Here is a 17,772-nt window from a genome sequence, read left to right on the forward strand (position 1 = left end):
GGTAATTACTTACTAGCTGTTTGGTAGATGTTTACTTTTTAATCAATTTCCAGATGGTGGTTCTGCCAGGGAAGAATTGTAGTCAAGATTTCTTATCCGGGTTAAACGCTACCCAAACTTATATTTTTAAAAACCAGCCCACTATATGTTTTCTATCCATTCTGTTTCAATAGATGACATTTTCTGAACCCAGATGTGCCACCTACTTCATAACAAAACACGTCTATTTTTGGATGCTTAGTTGTAACTTTATCCTAATTCACAGATGGAAGCCATGGAATTTCTAGTTGTTATACCATGAAGTAAATAAATCAAATAAATGAATTAAATGCAACTGTAATGACTATTTCGAGATTTGCAAAACTAATATTTTTCAGAACTGTTTAGGAACCCTTGGATTGCCAGCCTGGAATCTATGTTAAGTGAAAGGCATTATAGTCCGTTGTGTAGCAGGTTAGGAATTTGAAGACCCAATTTCTGATATGTGTTTCAACACTATGCTTTTTTTACTCTTGTGTGAATCATTTTATTTCTCTAGGTCTCAATTTACACTACAATTTAGCTAAATTCCCTTATAGGAATTTGCTATGCAAAGATATTTTGAAAACCACAAATCGCTACACAAAAACACTGTATTATTACTTTTCTTAAGTGTTTAGATGGTTACAATCTAAACATAAATATTTTATCTTGCTATTTAAAATGCTTTGTTAATTGAGGCTGCTCGTCTCCCTACCAACTTTTTCCCACTCACCTCCCAAATAGTTGGTTCAAGTGACCATTAACATATCTTTCACTTTGTATAACTCATCCTTGTTCTGGTCCTAATGCAGATAATTTGTGAAGGTTCTTAGCTCCAATTGTTTTGGCTTAGAAGAGATGGATGGGAAGTTTGTGCGGGCCTCATCTTTTTTGTGCGCACAAGCATTGCAAATCCTAAGACTGATGAGATACACCTGGTCCGGACTGAAATGCTCCTCCATTATCCAGGCATGGCTGTGACTAGGGCTGACCCCTCTGTATGGATGCAGAGGGGGCCTGAAGAGTACCATTTGTTTCCAGAGAGTCTACGGAGATCTCAGGTGTCATCAACCACACCTGCATGCCCTCTGCTGGTGCTGCTGGGGCTCTAATGTTTGAACTCTTCCCTGTCTCAAAGAGGAGTGCTTGTATGATCACTTTTCTGCAACTTACAGATAATATATCTCACTGAATTGACCTGAATGATGTTTGTGTCAGGTCTTTTCAACAATCTGAGACTAATACTGACTTTTTGTCAATTAGGTGGTTGAAATTTTATTCTGTTAGCATAATGAAGTAAACACTAAGATACAAATATCCTTCTTTTGAATGACAATACACTGCACTTTTCTTCTGAATTTTTATTCAGGGCCCCTAGTAATGGACATATAACTCCCCTTGAAGATTGACAGGGTCTTTTGTAGACTATAGATCCCAGGAAAAGAGGCCTTTGTTTCTTTTTATTATTATTAAAATTGTGGGTCTTTAAATAAACTTATTTTTATATAAGAAGTTAATTCCTATCTGTTAAAAGTCTTGTCATACACAAATTACTTCCTGTAAACGCAGGTTGTCTTTCCATCTTGAACTGATAATATAACCAGGATAATATGGACTGGTGCAGAGACCACCCTTCTCTTTCTTATTTACTAATTTATTTTTGACAACCAGCACCTGAACACATTTGTCTTGTTTGTGAAATCCCTCATATCACCAGGCAGAATCCATCTCCTTTATGAAATTAAAAAACGTCAGATGCTCAATTTCTCAGCGTAATCTTGAAACTAAAATATGAAACTTTGACTAACTCTCCGTCAATTAGATGCTTCCACTCCAGATTTTGAATGGTTCTCTAATAACACAAAGAAGCAAGCTCTAAAGAACTGGGAGAGGTGGCAACAACGATACCAATATCCATAGTCAGCGGCAGCCTTAGCTCTACTGGGAGCCCCCTGTGACCAGTGCTAACAGAATCAGGAGATTCTGTTTAGGTTTCCTAAACTTGATTTCTCTTCTTGAAAATTAAAAATACTTAGTCTTAAATATATGTGATTTTCTGCAATGTCCTCCTAATGTTCGACATCTCTAAAGGTTTTCAGGCTTGATGCAGCTTATTGATGGTGGTTAAAATCACTCTCAGTAATCCTTACCAGCTCAAGTTCTCATTATCTCCTCTGCTTGGTTGCTACTTTTTGAGAAGGAGGGAAGATTTTTTAATATTACTATATTTTAACTATTTTGTTCTTTCTTTATCATGGCAGAAAATGTGAGCTGTCAAAATCCCATTTATAACTTGTGCTCACAGCTCCATTTCCCCAGCCTCCTTTGAAGTTAGGTATAAGAAGTTACTATATACATAGTAGACACATATTTCATCCCTCAATTGAAATACGTATATAAATATTCAATGACATGGAAGAGAGGAAAAACTCCTAACTGAACTCTTTGATTTTGTGTCTTTTCTGTTGACCTTCCAGTGTGACCCTTTATGCCTCTGTAATATGTCATTTACTCTTACTAACATTACTTCTCTATAGGCTAAATTGCACAGTATTTATTTAGATTATTTAAGAAGTTTAACTCATTAAGTAAGGTAATATTTCTATTTCCATACACTGTGTTCGGATTCTCCCCACCTGAACTGTTCCTACTTACTACCAGAAGCAGAGCCATGTTACATAGTAGCCTGTGGTGGTCAGCTGAGGTGATCGATTCATCAAAGAAGAAAAAGTAACAAAGCATAGCCAAACCAATATAATACATGATTTTTCTACTGTGGATGTTGAAGGAGATCGTGAAGACAGTGATGTGTGATGCTGTGACGCAGAGGTACTTTGTGTGGGGTAGGGATCTGCGAGCTGTAAGGCTGTGCCTACTGGTGTTCTAGCGTGCTGCTCTGCAAAGGCTGAGATTATGCCTCATTGAATTTCAACCTCCAGATTTGTCTTTTTGCAAATAGCTACATTTTAACTCCCAAGGCTCCATCTTAATTGAAGCCAAGCTCCTTTCTCACAGTATTCCTCTGCTCTTCATCTTATATTTCACCATTATATGGAATGCGTTTAGTTTCGTTCTGTACTTTGCTCACTCAGTTTGACTCCTTTTTGAGTGATCTCAGAAGTAAAGTTCGTAACTGGCTGTTTTTCAACATTCCCACGTGCAGGCAGGAGGCTTCTGGGATAGGCGTAAGTGCCAATAGCAGCTAAAAATGGATGAACTAAAATTAGATTTAGTTTGAATTAGGTTTCAATGGTGTTTGATGTATAAATTAGAAAAATACTATTCATGGAGGCTCTTCCTATATCCTAAGAAGTATGTGAAATTTGTTTTAGAAGCCAAATGATGGACCTAAAGTAATATATTGCATTTTAGAAAGTACAAATGCTAAGTTTTAAAGGAAACATGTAACAGCTTCATTCTATATAAATACCTTATGAGCATTCTTTCAAAGAATCATAGTATTCCAAAAATATCTTAGTATATATAAATGTGACTACTCTTTTTTCCTTATAAAACTAGTAATGATGGGTTTCTACAATATGCAAATCACTGTGTTCCTAACAATTATTCATACACAATAAACATATGACAGTTAAGCTACTTCTGATTTCATTTAACAATAAAGCCCAGATCAAACTGGTTCAAACCTTAAAGGTGATTTATAAGATGAAAAGTCCAGAGAGTGATTTGGTCAATAAGAATGCAGGCCTTGTTTTTGTAAGGTTCTCTGGACTCTGCTTTTGGATTTTCAGTTAGTATTGGGAGATGATTGCAAACAGTGACTAGAGCTCCAAACTCCTTAGCTACGTGGATAAAGAGGCAGTGTCGGTCTGTATACCATCTACAATGCCAGGCTTCGTGTTGATTTCACACATGTGCCCATACACCAGTGGCCAAGGGAAGACATGTGTTTATTGGCTTAGATTGCATGAATCAATCACTATAGCACAGGAATGGTGATAAATCACATTGGTTTAGACCAATCAGTCCTACTTTAGGATCAGGAAAGAAAGAGTCAATCCAATTCACATGTTGTGGCTGCTACACATGGTGGGGGTAGGGGGCACTTAAAGGATACTGGGAAGCAATATATTGGCAGCTACATAAGGTACTATTATTATTGTTTTATTCGTGGAGATCTTAAAGTCAGCAAATTAAAATGATTTTCCCAGGGAGTAAATTTTAGATCTGGGACATGAAACTAAGACTGACTCTGAAAACCACACTATTAATCAAGTTTATTTATTTTTTCCATTTTTGTTTTCTCTTATTTTATGCACTAAATGGAAAAAAGGAAGACCAAAGTAAATGTAATGCTGTCTTTTCTAAGTATTACACTTTACTTCCCCTCTCTTTTGTGTCATGGTGAAGTGTAAAATGAATCTGTGTCAATGTCATGTGAATAAAAAAGTACCTAATCATGAGTACTAGGATTCTATTTAATTCTATTAATTATTCTGAAGTCCTAGTACAGTGGTACTTTCTAGTTGCTTGGTGTTAAAAAATTCATAACAATAATTGAAATAATAATAACAAACAATTGTATAGACCTTGGTATTTGACAGGCACTGTTCTATGTTCTTTACATGTCATTAAGTCATTTAATTCCTAACACAATACTGTGAATTAGTGTATTAGTTTAGGTACAAGCATAGGCTAAGCTTCTAGAAGAAAGAGAACAAAATTGCAGTACCTAAAGAAGACAGACATTTATTTTCCTCTTGTTCAGTTTTTCATGGTGGAGATACAGGCTCTGGTATGTCATCATCCAGGGACCCAGATAGTATAATGGTTCTGTCATCTTCAGGAGGCAATTTCCACCTTTGGGTCCAGTGCAGTTGCTTTAGTTTATTGCCATTTATGAGCTAGTGTTAAAGGGAATACTTGAGAAACTCAGGAAGTTACTTCTCCTTAAGGGGAGACATAGGAATAATACCCTTCACTTCGCATATGCTGTTGGCCAGAAAGCAGACACAAGGCCACACCCAGCTGTAAGGGAGCTTGGGAGTTCAACTCTGTAGGATATCATCTGACCAATTGAAATTCACAGGTTTCTGCTGCTCAAAAGAAGAGAGAGGAAATAGATATTGTGACACAATGTTTTGCCACATAAGTACTGCCACTATTCCGTTTTGCAGATAAAGAAATTGATGCATTAGTCCAACACCTGTCAGCGATAGAGCCAAGATTTATCCAAGGCAGTGTGACTCCAGAGACTGTGGTTTAATCACCAGGCAATATTGTCTAAGATGAAAATTTTAATATATAGACTACAAAAGGGAAACCACCCCTCCCCCAAAATCTGTTTTTTCCTTAAAGGTGTCAATTGCCGCGGTTAGGTGACAGAAACTTTCTTTTCCCAAGGATTTTAGGGAATTGTGTGTGTGTGTGTGTGTGTGTGTGTGTGTGTGTGTGTGTGTGTGTGTGTCTTTTAAAGCTTGAATTTTCCTGTTCTAAGTTACTGTATAGTGTAAAGAAAATAAAATCTTAAATTCCTTCAGCCCTCCAATCCTTCTGTTTACTTTTAAAACTGTATTTTTGTAAGTTGAAGTTCACAAAATGTATAATAGACATAAGAGAATAAATAGGTTAGGGTCCTTCCTTATAATGTGCTTGTTTATTGTGGAACATTTACGTTTACTTATAAGCTGCTGAGCCAGTAAACAGTAAAATCATGACACAGGAGTAATTTTCCATTTTCTCACTCCCAATACTGAGCTTTAATGACCAAGAAAGCATCGTATGACTAAAAATCGTCACCACAGTGATTATCTGCATGATGCCTGATGATGGGAGGAGGGGTCACCATACATTTTTGTGACTTAGAAATATAAGAAGTGCTGAATTGATCACAACTAATATTTGTGGCATTTGATTATAGATGATGGTTTCATGTTCAAGATAAATATTTGAACATCAAGACTAATGCATTTCCCAAATATAATTCATCATAAAGGTCAGCTTTTTAAATAAATTATGACTAGTGGGCCTGAAAACTTTTTTTTTTCTCATTTATAGTGATGCTGTGTGTTATGACATAAGGTTATAGGATTCCCTAGAGCACTGGTATGCCACATGAGATAATGTGGGACGCTGTTCGGTCTCATCTTTATGGTTTGCTAATGGTTTCATGGTTCTTGAATGTGGTGTCAAATAAATAAATCAGCTTTCAAGTGACATAACTTCCACACTTACACCACTTGCAGTCATTCATTCATCCATGCGTTTCACTCATTTTGCAAATCTTTGTGCATCACGTTACTTACTATGGAATATGAAAAAGAAAATCAGACATATTCACTCTTCTTGAAAAATCTGAAAAATATTTTTGGACACAAGATATACATACCTTAAAACTAAATAAATGTAAAAGGTAGATATGATTTGCTATGTAACTAAAACTACATTTAATTATTTCTACAGGAGATCAATAATTAAATCACTCTAGGTTGGAACCCTTGGAGAATGATTTCAAGAGATGGTGGGAATATATGAGAGAGACAGTCATTGGAGAGAGAAAGAAAATGGAAGGGGAAGCCTTTGAGCAGGAAAGGAGCAATAGTGCCAGGGGAGCAAAGAGCAGGTTTTGTTAGGCAACCAGAGAATAAAAAGGCTAGAACAGAGGATCCTGCTGTGAGGCGCCAGGAGTCATGCTTGTCCAAGGCAATGCGGCAGGTATGCAGGAATTTGAAAAGGCAACATATGGATGCTTCTGTGTTATTCCCCCTGTGAACTTTTGTATAAAATGTGATATATATAGTGTTTACATACATATATATGTTTAAGTATATATATATGGTATATATTTATATTAATTTTAGTGTTTTTGTGCTCTGAATTTTTTCTTGAAAGTTTCTAAAGATCTGAAGCTGTTAAATTTCATTGGGTTGCTTTCATTTTCAATTACTTTCCCATATTTTTCACTGTCCCTTCCCTGCACTGCCTGGGGCTATAGTGATGTCACGTAGGCCAAGCATTAAGTATGATCAGTATTTGGATAAATATCCTCTAAGAAGAACTTGCATGTTTCTGCAGTAAATGTTAGTAGACATTTTGAATGCTATAGAGTACTCATAATTAAATGTGAACCATTTGTCAAAAGGTATATACTTTTTACTTAAAAACGTGTTGTATCTCTTAAAAGCCATCTAAATATCTACCCATCTAAATAGATAGTCCTAATCAAAACCAAAAATAGATAACTGCCTATCTTCATTGATAAAGGCATGACAGGATTGTTTCTGCTGCTTATGAATTAGCTTAAAAATGGCATCACTAATAATATCTATCATACTGACTGCTTACTGGGTAAATGCATTTTGGTTATTTCATATTGCACCTGACTAAGCTACAAAATTCTTGAAAACATGGACAGTAACCCATTCATCTTTTATCTCTATCTAATAGATTGTAAGACACATCGTGAGTGTATAATGTAGGGAGTTAAGCTGTATTGAATCAAACTGGATTGCATAAGTGCTCATAGCTACATGATTTAATCACCATATTCAAATTTTACTATTATAAATTAATTTTTACAATTGAAATCTCATTTAGGTGTTAGCATATTAGCTTATTTATTAAATGGGATAAAGAATGTACAAGTAGAATAAAAGATCCAATAGAACTATAATTTTCATTTGAGATATGAGATTTTCTTCTATAAAAATCACTGTGAATATAAAATAAATAAGGTTATTCATATTGTTTTCCTCTTATAAACACAGCTGATACAACAGAGAGTACTTTAAATGGGTCTTCTTTCTACATTATGAAGAGATTGTAAAAATATCCAGGTAGAAGAGAATGTGATAAAATCTTCAAACTGGTACTGAGGCCTTTCCACTTTAAAATCACTAGAGGATGGGGATACTGGATTTCATTTCAGCATGACCAGAATATCTGTCTATACAAATGGTAGTAGAAGACTAATCAAGAGAACGTCATACCTGTGGTGATTCAGTATACAAAGAAACGCCACTAAATCTTAGAACTTAAACCTATCATGAATTGCACTATCATGGAGTAAGACAGAGCTAATTATAATGTGTGTAAGAACATTTTTATAATTGATAAAAGATGATAAATTTTAAAACTCGATCTCTTTAGCTAGAGTGTATGATAAACTTAGACTTAATGCTAATTTGTCATTTTAAATAACTTATAATGAGGATCCTTTTATACGTAGAAGATGGACCTTTACTATACACATTCAAAAAAATGCTCTTGTTTTTGGATTTCTTTGGTGGAGAGATACTTTCAACAGAGCAAATATTGTGTTCCTAATCATGGTTTTAGTAATTAATTTTAGTATCTTTTGATGATATTCCCTGCAGCTTTCAGTACTAAGATGTTTACGAAGTGGTGATTGTCTATTTCTTCCATACCTTCTACATTTATTCATTGGAATTACACTGTAGAGAAGAGCTTTCTCTTCTCCATTAATGAAGTTTATATAATTTTGCTTTTATGTCAGTACATAATTATGAATATTTTTCTGAAATACAATTCATATACCATAAAATTTATACTTTTAAAGTGCACAACTCAGCAGCTTTTAGTACAGTCACAAGGTTATGCCACCATCACCACTACTTAATTCCATAACAATTTCAGCATGCCAAAAAAAGCTCCTTATTCATTAGCAGAAACTCCTTATTTTCCCCTGCTACCTGCTCCTGGCAACCACTGATTTATTTTTTTGTCTTTATGGATATGCCTATTTTGAACTTCATCTCTGTACTCCAACTTTCTCCATGCTAATACACATACACATGCACACCACTTTTCCTTTAGGAATTTTCCATTCCTCTATTGCAAATGATACTGTTTCTATCTAGATGATCTTCAAAATCGAAATTGTTCTCAAAACCTACTTCCTCCTTAAAGCTTCCCCTCTGGCCATCTGTCATATGATTATGTTTTCCAATAGTAAATATTTTCACCCTTCTGAAAAATAAAAAATTAAATGGTAACTAATGAGAAAATCCTAGATAGCAATAAGGAATATATATATTTACGTGCATCTCTATATGATTTTTATGTATAATTGTCTCTATGGTACTTTGATTTGTCTGACAATATAAAAAATAGATTGCTATGAGACATTCCACATAAGGAAAAATAATATGACAAATTCTACATTTAGTTATAAGGGTGATTTGTTTCCTATTCATTAAGTTTTGGTTCCTTTTACAATAATCTAGTTATTGCTATTTGCAAATGTGATAGCTGCAGCCACCTGTGTTTGAAATCTAGTCCTCTTGCTTACTAAAATAAGTGCCTTAAAAGTGTAAAGTATATTTCTAGAATTTGCAAGTTGACTCCCATGAATAAGAGTAAACATTGTTTTTAAAAAAAGAAACAGTAGAGATAACTAAACTACCAATTAAAAAATGCTGCTACATATTTTAAAAATTAAAATCATGTGGAAATTCAGTTGTAAGCCCTTGAAGTATCCACTAAGTTGAGTAATCTCTTTAATTATCAGTTACCTTAAAATAATTTACAGTTTCTTGCTGGTGACAAGGTTTTAGCTTTTCCAATTAAAATATTTTCAGCTATGAAATTCACAGCTCATATTTTGAAATACTGAGCCAGATGTTTAACAGTATTTCATTCTTAAAACATTTACCCAGTTAACAATTATAAAAGCATTCAGATAGAATTCACTAACATTAAAAACCTTGTTGATGAAAAAATGGCTTATATTCACACATACAAAATGTGTGGCTATGGACAGGCTTCACAGATTTTATTATGTGTTATTCTATCAGAAAAGCCAAAATCAACTGTTTTGGAGACATGTTAACATATAAATTTCTCCCTTGGCCAGCAGACTGTTGCATGGAAATATATGGTTTTGAGCAAACAACTGTAATTTAGAATCAGCAGTTAGCCACACCCATTGCGTGGCAGAGTTTGGCGGCCATTCAAAGAGCAGAGTGGCCCTCCACCCTGAAGAGGAGCAGAAGGGTGTGTGGTCCAGCAGCAAGCCCGCTTTGTGCAGGCCTTGCACGTGTGGCCATGAGAGCTAAAACAAGCAGTGAAAAATGGCTGGTTCTCTGTCACTGTGGTTGCTAAGCTTCCCATCTGTGTTTTGTAGTTTTAATTTCTAATCTGAGCCAATGGAAAACCAGAGCAAAGGTGATAACCTTGAATACAGAGCATCTTCTGTGATCACGTGACTTTGCATCTCATTATCCAGTAACAGTTTTGTTTTCCATTTAATCAGACAAGAAGCAGTAGTTGGCTTTTGTTCTTGTTTTTACTCCTTGCTTCACTGTCTCCATAAGAGGCTTTACCTTCTTTCTGGTTTGAAAGATTGTTGAATCTGTAGAAGTATTTCATCTTGAATTGAATATAGCTCTTTTCCTCTGTGAGTCGTTTCCCCTGACAACTTCAGAAAACAGCAATGCTGTAAAATACCTTTCTAAATACAAAGAAGTACTTTATTTTAGAATTTATTAAAGGGAATTGAAGTGATATATCTTTGCCCTTATGTTTATTTATACATCTAAAATAGGACTTTAGAGTGATTTTTAATAATAAAAATTGTCACTATTATTTTGAACAAGTTATAATCAGTTACCTTTTCTGAACTTCTAGGAAAAACAATCAGGACTCTGTGGTGTACATTCAAGTTAAAGAATATGATATTAGACTTGTTATGCACTTTTACTTTGTCTTGGACCTGCTGCCCCGGAAACACAAGTTTGTATGGTGCTTGAGAAAGTGGTTTGGTTACCTGTAAAAAAAACAAACAAAATGAAATTAGACTTAGATTAAGTTTAGACCCTTGAAACAACCTTGAAGAGAGAGGAGAATCAAATCCAATAGCCTGCAAAATCTCAGTAGCACCTATCATACTTTTATCAGTTATGAATCCAAAACAATGAAGTACCAGTGGTAGATTTTGTTTTCAATCTTTAATATGTGATTTGCTACACTGGTCTTATTTAATAATTGGACTTATTTCAAAACATATTGCTAATTATTTGAAAGACTGACTTTAAGGCTACTCTCCTGAAGCCTTGTATTGTGAAGAAAATATATAGCATTTTTCTTTACTTGAAGCAAACTCATAATTATGTAGATTTTCAGATCTTGTTTTTATAATAGTAAATAACAAGGAGAAAGAATAGACTGCTGATAATTGAGGGCCACTATTTGGTGATTTAAAAAGAATGATGATTTTAGGCTTCCCCATGTAATCCCAGAGGAAGTTTCTTACATCTTTAGCATTTGCAACAAGAACAGGGTATCCAAATCAATTTCTAATGAGGACAGTATTTGATTATGATCATTATAGCATAGTTTGAAATCTTTGCAGTTTCTGTGTCATTTCTATAACCATGAGAAATCACGTGGCATTGGCAAGTCATAGTTCTCTATATACCTCCTGATCCTGTTTGATCTCACTGAGAGATGATTATTTTATGTGCTTATGAAAACTTATTCTTATTTTAGAAAAGGATTTTACCCGCACAAGGAGAAGGAAGAGAAATGTAGCCACAGAAGAAAGGAAATGAAGCATGTTCCACATCTTAACATAAATGCTGATGTAAAAATGATATATTCACATTTCTAATGACAGATTCAACCATTAATAGGTTGGAACAAGTATTAGCTGATCGTGTAGTACTTCTCTTTGGTGTCTTGATGAAGGTTGACATTTTTGACATTAAGGGTTAATTAGTTGCCACTCAGAATGAGGTCACAAATGGCTAATTGCACCTTCAGCTAGGTAATTACTGTCATGTATCAAATTCTCATTCCATGTAATTATACAGGAATCAGGTGCTCTGACTGCTCACCTAGGGATACATTTGCCTTCCAAGTCCTCTCTGTGGGAATTTCGAAGTTTTACATAGAAGGTGAATTCGCTTGCAGTTTGACCCAATGACTAATTTGATATGCAGAAGATTCCGTGCCACCCTTTAATACTGTGGTCCTAAGGATGTCATCCAGTTACGCTTTAATGTTTCTGGCTTCTCTGATTCTGTAATTTTGTTGCTGTCAGCTCTGATATTCCTGCTCATAGGTTAGGTATTCATTAAATTCATCTGGGCTATTCCAAGCCTTCATCTTCTTTCCCCAAAATAACTGCTGAAGCTTAGCTTATCATCAACATTTACACAAAATGGCTGGATGCCTCTTAAATGAGGAATCAGAGGCAGGGCACAGGTATGTGAAATGATTTCTCCTGCAGTGATTCTATATGCTGTGGGACTGGCCAGTGCCTCGGTCTTGCTTCATTGCTCAGATAAAAATGAAGTCGCTCAGGCATTTTATGAGGAGCAGGACATCATCCTTCTAAGTTTATGCCTCTCCTCACATCACTGGAATACACTCCTACAGTAGAGTGGAGAACAGAATTTCTTGGTTCTCAAAGGACCCCATGTAGGTGATTAACTTAGCTGTGTCTATACTCGCTTATCTGATGCAATAGTCAATATTAATAGTTAGAAACATTAGGTTCTGACTAATAAGCATTATTCCCTCATTAACTAGGCAGTTTAAATATCCCACAGGGCACTTGAAACTTGAAGTTTATAGGTAAGCCTTTCAGCACCCTTTCTCTTGCTCAAAGAGGAAAAAATGTCTTGATTCAGTTCAAAGACAATGCTTATGTGTGTGTGTGTGCATGTGTGTGTGTGTGAATTTTGTCAAATGAACATTTCATTTGCATTTCATAATTAAAATAATTGAATTTGTGATACTGTAGGTGTGTGTGTGTACATTCACACCTTGTGCATGGGGAAGTCAAATACACTTATGGTTGTTGCATGTACATGATCTTCAAGGATAAAATATTTCCTCTGGGTCTAATAATACATTTAGAAAGCAATCCTTATGCCCACAGAACTCCCATGGAAGTTATAGACAATCTCATAAATGTGTTTCAAGTCTCTGTCCAGTGGGGACATAAAATAGAATTATTTCATTTCTTCTCTCTCCATAATGGATACACAATGACTAACATCTGTGTGGTATTTTAGAGTTTATAAAAAGATTTCAAATATGTTACCCCACACAATTTCCATGATAAACCTGTAAGAAAGGACTTTTAAATATATGATATATTTTACAGACAAGATATGGCAAGTAGGTGCCAAGTTTCTTATTTCCATATACATACTTTTTCACTGTGAGAAACTAATAATTTTTAGTTAAAATAGTTATAGCATGTTTTGAAATTCTTGATCTAATGGAGTGGTTAGTTTCCATATGCATTTATTATATTAATATAATGGTGTTCTTTATTTTTAATTTGATATCAGTGGAAATTATCCTGAATATTAACCAGTCAACTGTAAATGATGATCACTTTTCAAGATTATGCTCTTTTTTCTATTGAACACATAAGGAATGTTTGTATTCTTTCCAGGTAATGAACTTTTGGACTGACATTGGTACGGAAAGGTACCATTGAACTGAGAGGATCTTAAGGACAGATATCACATAATTAACATCCAACTCAAAATGAAACCCTTTACCAACTTCTCATCAAAGCCAGAGCACCACTGAATTCCTAGCCTGTGGGAATGAAATCTTGGAAGTTATTTTTAAAGCTTTCTGTAGCTTACATTTTTGTAGGAGAAATTAATATTGATCAACTAATTATTAATTAATTATTTAACTACAATAGCAATAAGCACCCCAAAGGACACATAAGTGGCAATAAGAGAGCACACAGCAGAGACAGGAGACAGGCCAAGGAACATTTCACTAAGGAAAGCCATCTCATTTAAAATCTGAAGGCAAACTAGAAGATAGATGATGATGGAGATGACTATTGCAGGCTAAGGGAACAACAGGTACAAAAAGCCTGCCTTAGAATAAAACATAGGAGAAACTTGCAAAGGGTAATATGGCAAGAATACAGAGATTCTGGAAAAAAGTGCCTACACATGAAGCAGGTAATTAGCAGGAACCAGACTCTAAATACTTTAGAAAAACTCTTACCAGTTTCTATGAATTAAGTTTGACTAAATTGTGCTGAGGTTTATGTTGAATCTATAGCTCATTTTGGGAAGTATTGCCACCTTAATAATATTGAGTTTTGCTATTGATTAGCATGATATAAATGATTTTGTACCATTTGTTTAGATACTCTATTTTCTCTTAGTACTATTGCAAATTATTCAGTGTATAGGTCTTTTCTTCTTTTTAAAATTTCAGATTGCTGTATCAACTTTATAACTTTTTTTGACTTTATTGAGGTATGATTCACAAATAAAATTGAGATACTTAAAGTGTACATGATTTGATATGCAGTGTAAAAGGATTCTTCCCATCATGTTAATTAAAATATTCATCACTTCACGTATTTACTTTTTTTCTTTCCCCTTGGTGACAAAACTTAACCTTTGCTTTCTAAGCAAATTTCAATGATTCAGTGTTATCAGCTATGGTCATCGGGTTATATATTAAATCCTCAGACCTTGACCATCTTATAAACTGAAAGTTTGTACCCTTTACCAACCTCTGCCTATTTCCCCCATACCTCAGACCCTGGCAACCACTTTTCTACTGTTTCTATGAGTTTGACTTTTTTAGATTCCACATATAAGTTATACTATGCAGTATTTTTATTTGGTTTATTTCCCTGAACATAATGTCCTCTAGTTTCATCCATGTTGTTACAAATAACAGAATTTCCTTCATTTTTTTAAGGCTGAAAATATTCGTGTGTATGTATATGTATTTGTATACCACATTGTCTTTATCCATTCATCTGACAATGAACAGCTGGGTTGTTTCCATACCTTGGCTATTGTGAATAGTGCGGCTACGAACTTGGGTGTACAAATATTTTTTTGAACTAATGGTTCTTTTCGATATATATCCAGAAGTGGATCATATAGTATATGCTGGATCATATAGTAGTTCCATTTTTAATTTCTTGAGGAATCTCCATGCTGTTTTCACAGTGGCTGTACAGTTTACATTCCCACTAGCAGTGTACAAGGGTTCCCTTTACTCAACATCCCTGCCAGCATTCGTCTCTTTTTGATAATAGCCACCCTAACATGTATGAAGAGATATCTTTTTGTGATTTTGATCTGCATTTCCCCTGAAGGTTAGTAGTGTTGAATTTCACATGTCTCTTGGCCCTTTGCATGTCTTATTTGGAAAAATGTCTATTCAGATCTTTTACGTGTTTTAGAAATGGATATGTTTTATTGCTATTAAGTTATATGTTTTGTGTTTTTGGGTATTAATCCCTTATCAGATATGTGGCTTGCAGATATTCTTTTATTCCATAGGCTGCCTTTTCATTTTGCTGATGGCTTCCTTTGTTGCGCTAAAACTGTTTAGCTTGGTGTAGTCCCACTTGTTCAGTTTTGCTTTTGTTGCCGTTGCTTTTGGTGTCAAATCCAAATACAATAATTGCCATGACCAGGGTTAAGTATCTTGATTCCTATATGTTCTATTGGAAGATTTGTGGTTTCAGGTCTTACAGTCAAGTCTTTAACTCACCTTGAGTGGATATTTGCACATGGAGTGACATCATTCTTTCACAAGTGGCTGTCCAGTTTTCCTAGCACCATGTATTTGATGACTAATCTTTTCTCATCATGTATTCTTGTCTCTTTTGTTATAGCTTAATTGGCCACAGATGAGTTTATTTCTGGGCTCACTCTTCTGTATTAGGAACCCGTGTGTCTGTTTTGTGTCAGTACTATGCTGTTTAGATTCCTATAGCTTTCCTAATGTAGTTTGAAATCAGGAGCTGAAATGCCTCCAGCTTTGCTCTTCTTTCTGAACATTACTTTGGCTACTTAGGTTCCTATGTGGTTCTGTAAAGAATTCAGGATTCTTTTTTTCTATTTCTCTGACAAATGCCATCAGAATTTTGATAGGTATTGCACTGGGTCTGTAAATAAGTTTAGTAATATAGTCATTTTAATGATATTCTTCCACCCATAAACACAGAATATCTTTCCATTTCTTTTTATCTTATTCAATATGTTTTATCAGTATGTTATAATTCTCACTGTACAGGTCTTTCACCTTCTAGTTTAAATCTTTTCCAAAGAACTTTATTCTTCTCAATGCTTACTGTAAATGAGATTGTTTTCTTAATTTCTCTTTCTGAGAGTTTGTTGGTGAATAGAAATGGCAACTGATTTTTGTACCCTGAAAGTTTACTGAAATACTTTATTCTAACAGTTTTTTGGGGGGGAATCTTCAGAGTTTTGTATATGTTATATGTCATCTGCCAATAGAGACAATATCTCTTCTTCTTTTTGGATGATCCTCTGGGGAGGATTTCAGCCAGTGCCCAGATGCCTGCTCGGTTAAAAGCCGGGTCCTCAGACAGCAGCTTTTAAAGCATGAATATAAATCTCTTTTAAGGACAGACTGGGAGATGGGTGATTTTTACCTGTTTCCTCTGCATTGAGCCATGGTGAATGCTTGGTTTTCCATTAAGAATTCCTTGTTTGCTATAATCTTGTGGGGTAATGGGCACACATACTGTTCACTTTCAGAGCTTGGTGTTTTGGGAGCCCATCCCTCTCGGGGAGTCTTAAAAGTTGAATTGCTAGGTGTTGAGTTCAAACCCTTTGTTCCTCAGGGAGAATCTGGGAGTTGATCCCCTTCCGTTATATGGGGCTGGGTTTGGGGTTTATAGTGAGAGGGTGTTTCAGCCTTTCCTACATGTTTCAATGTGGGCATTTTCTCTTAATCCAGTGTTTAGGAGTCAATCAGCTAGCTTCTGGATCTCTTTCAGAGAGCATTATTCCCTGTGTGGCTGTTCATGTGGAGTATCCATGGGAGAAGTGGGGCTCAGGGTCTTCTTTGGTTGCCTTCTTGGCAAGCTCCTTAAATATTGTACCAGTCAGAGGCTTGGCAGACAACCAGTGATGCCACACCAGCTTCATTTGCCCGGAACAAATCCTGCTTCCTCATGGCATGTAATCCTCTTCATAAGTTGTTACATTTGATTTAATCATGTTTTGTTAAGGATCTATGTTAATGAGGGATATTTGTCTGTAGACATCTTTTTTATTGATATCTTGGGTTTACTGTCAGAGTGTTTTAATTTTCTATCACTATTGTAACAAATTACAGCAAATTCAGTGCTAACACAACACATGTTTACTATCTCATTTCCATGGGTTGGTGGGCCAGTTAGCTGAATCCTCTGTTCAGGTCTCACAAGCTGAAATAAAGATGTCTTTTGGTGCCACAGTCCCCATCTGAGGCTTGGGTCCATTTCCAAGCTCTTAGGTTGTTGGCTTAATTCACTTCCTTGCTGTTGTGGTTCTGGACACCCTGTTTTCTTGCTGGCTGTCAGCTGATGGTCATTCTGAAGAGCTAGGAGAGCTGCCCTTTCATCGGCAGCTCACAGCACCACTGTTTGTTTTCTTCTCTAAGGTCTACGGGAGCCGTCTCTTGAATTCTCTGCTACCACCAGGAAGAAAACTGCTCTGAAAGAGTTCGTGTGACATATCCAGCCCATCTGGATATTCTCAGTATTTTAAGGTCATACGATTTGGGACATAAATTATATTTTCAAAAGTACTTCATAGTAGTATCCAAGTTATAATTTGAATAACCAGCACAGGGAATTTGGGAAGAGGGACTATCTTTACCCTTCTGCCTACCACACGTCATTTCTAGTCCATCTGGACTTCCGTGACAGCAGACTGTAACGTACACTAGGTGGCTTAAGATCAAACATTTATTCTCACAGTTTGGGACGCTGGGAAGTCCTATGGTCTAGACACCAGTAGATTC

The sequence above is a fragment of the Manis pentadactyla genome, chromosome 17, assembly GCF_030020395.1.
Source record: "Manis pentadactyla isolate mManPen7 chromosome 17, mManPen7.hap1, whole genome shotgun sequence".
Classification (NCBI taxonomy): Eukaryota; Metazoa; Chordata; class Mammalia; order Pholidota; family Manidae; genus Manis; species Manis pentadactyla.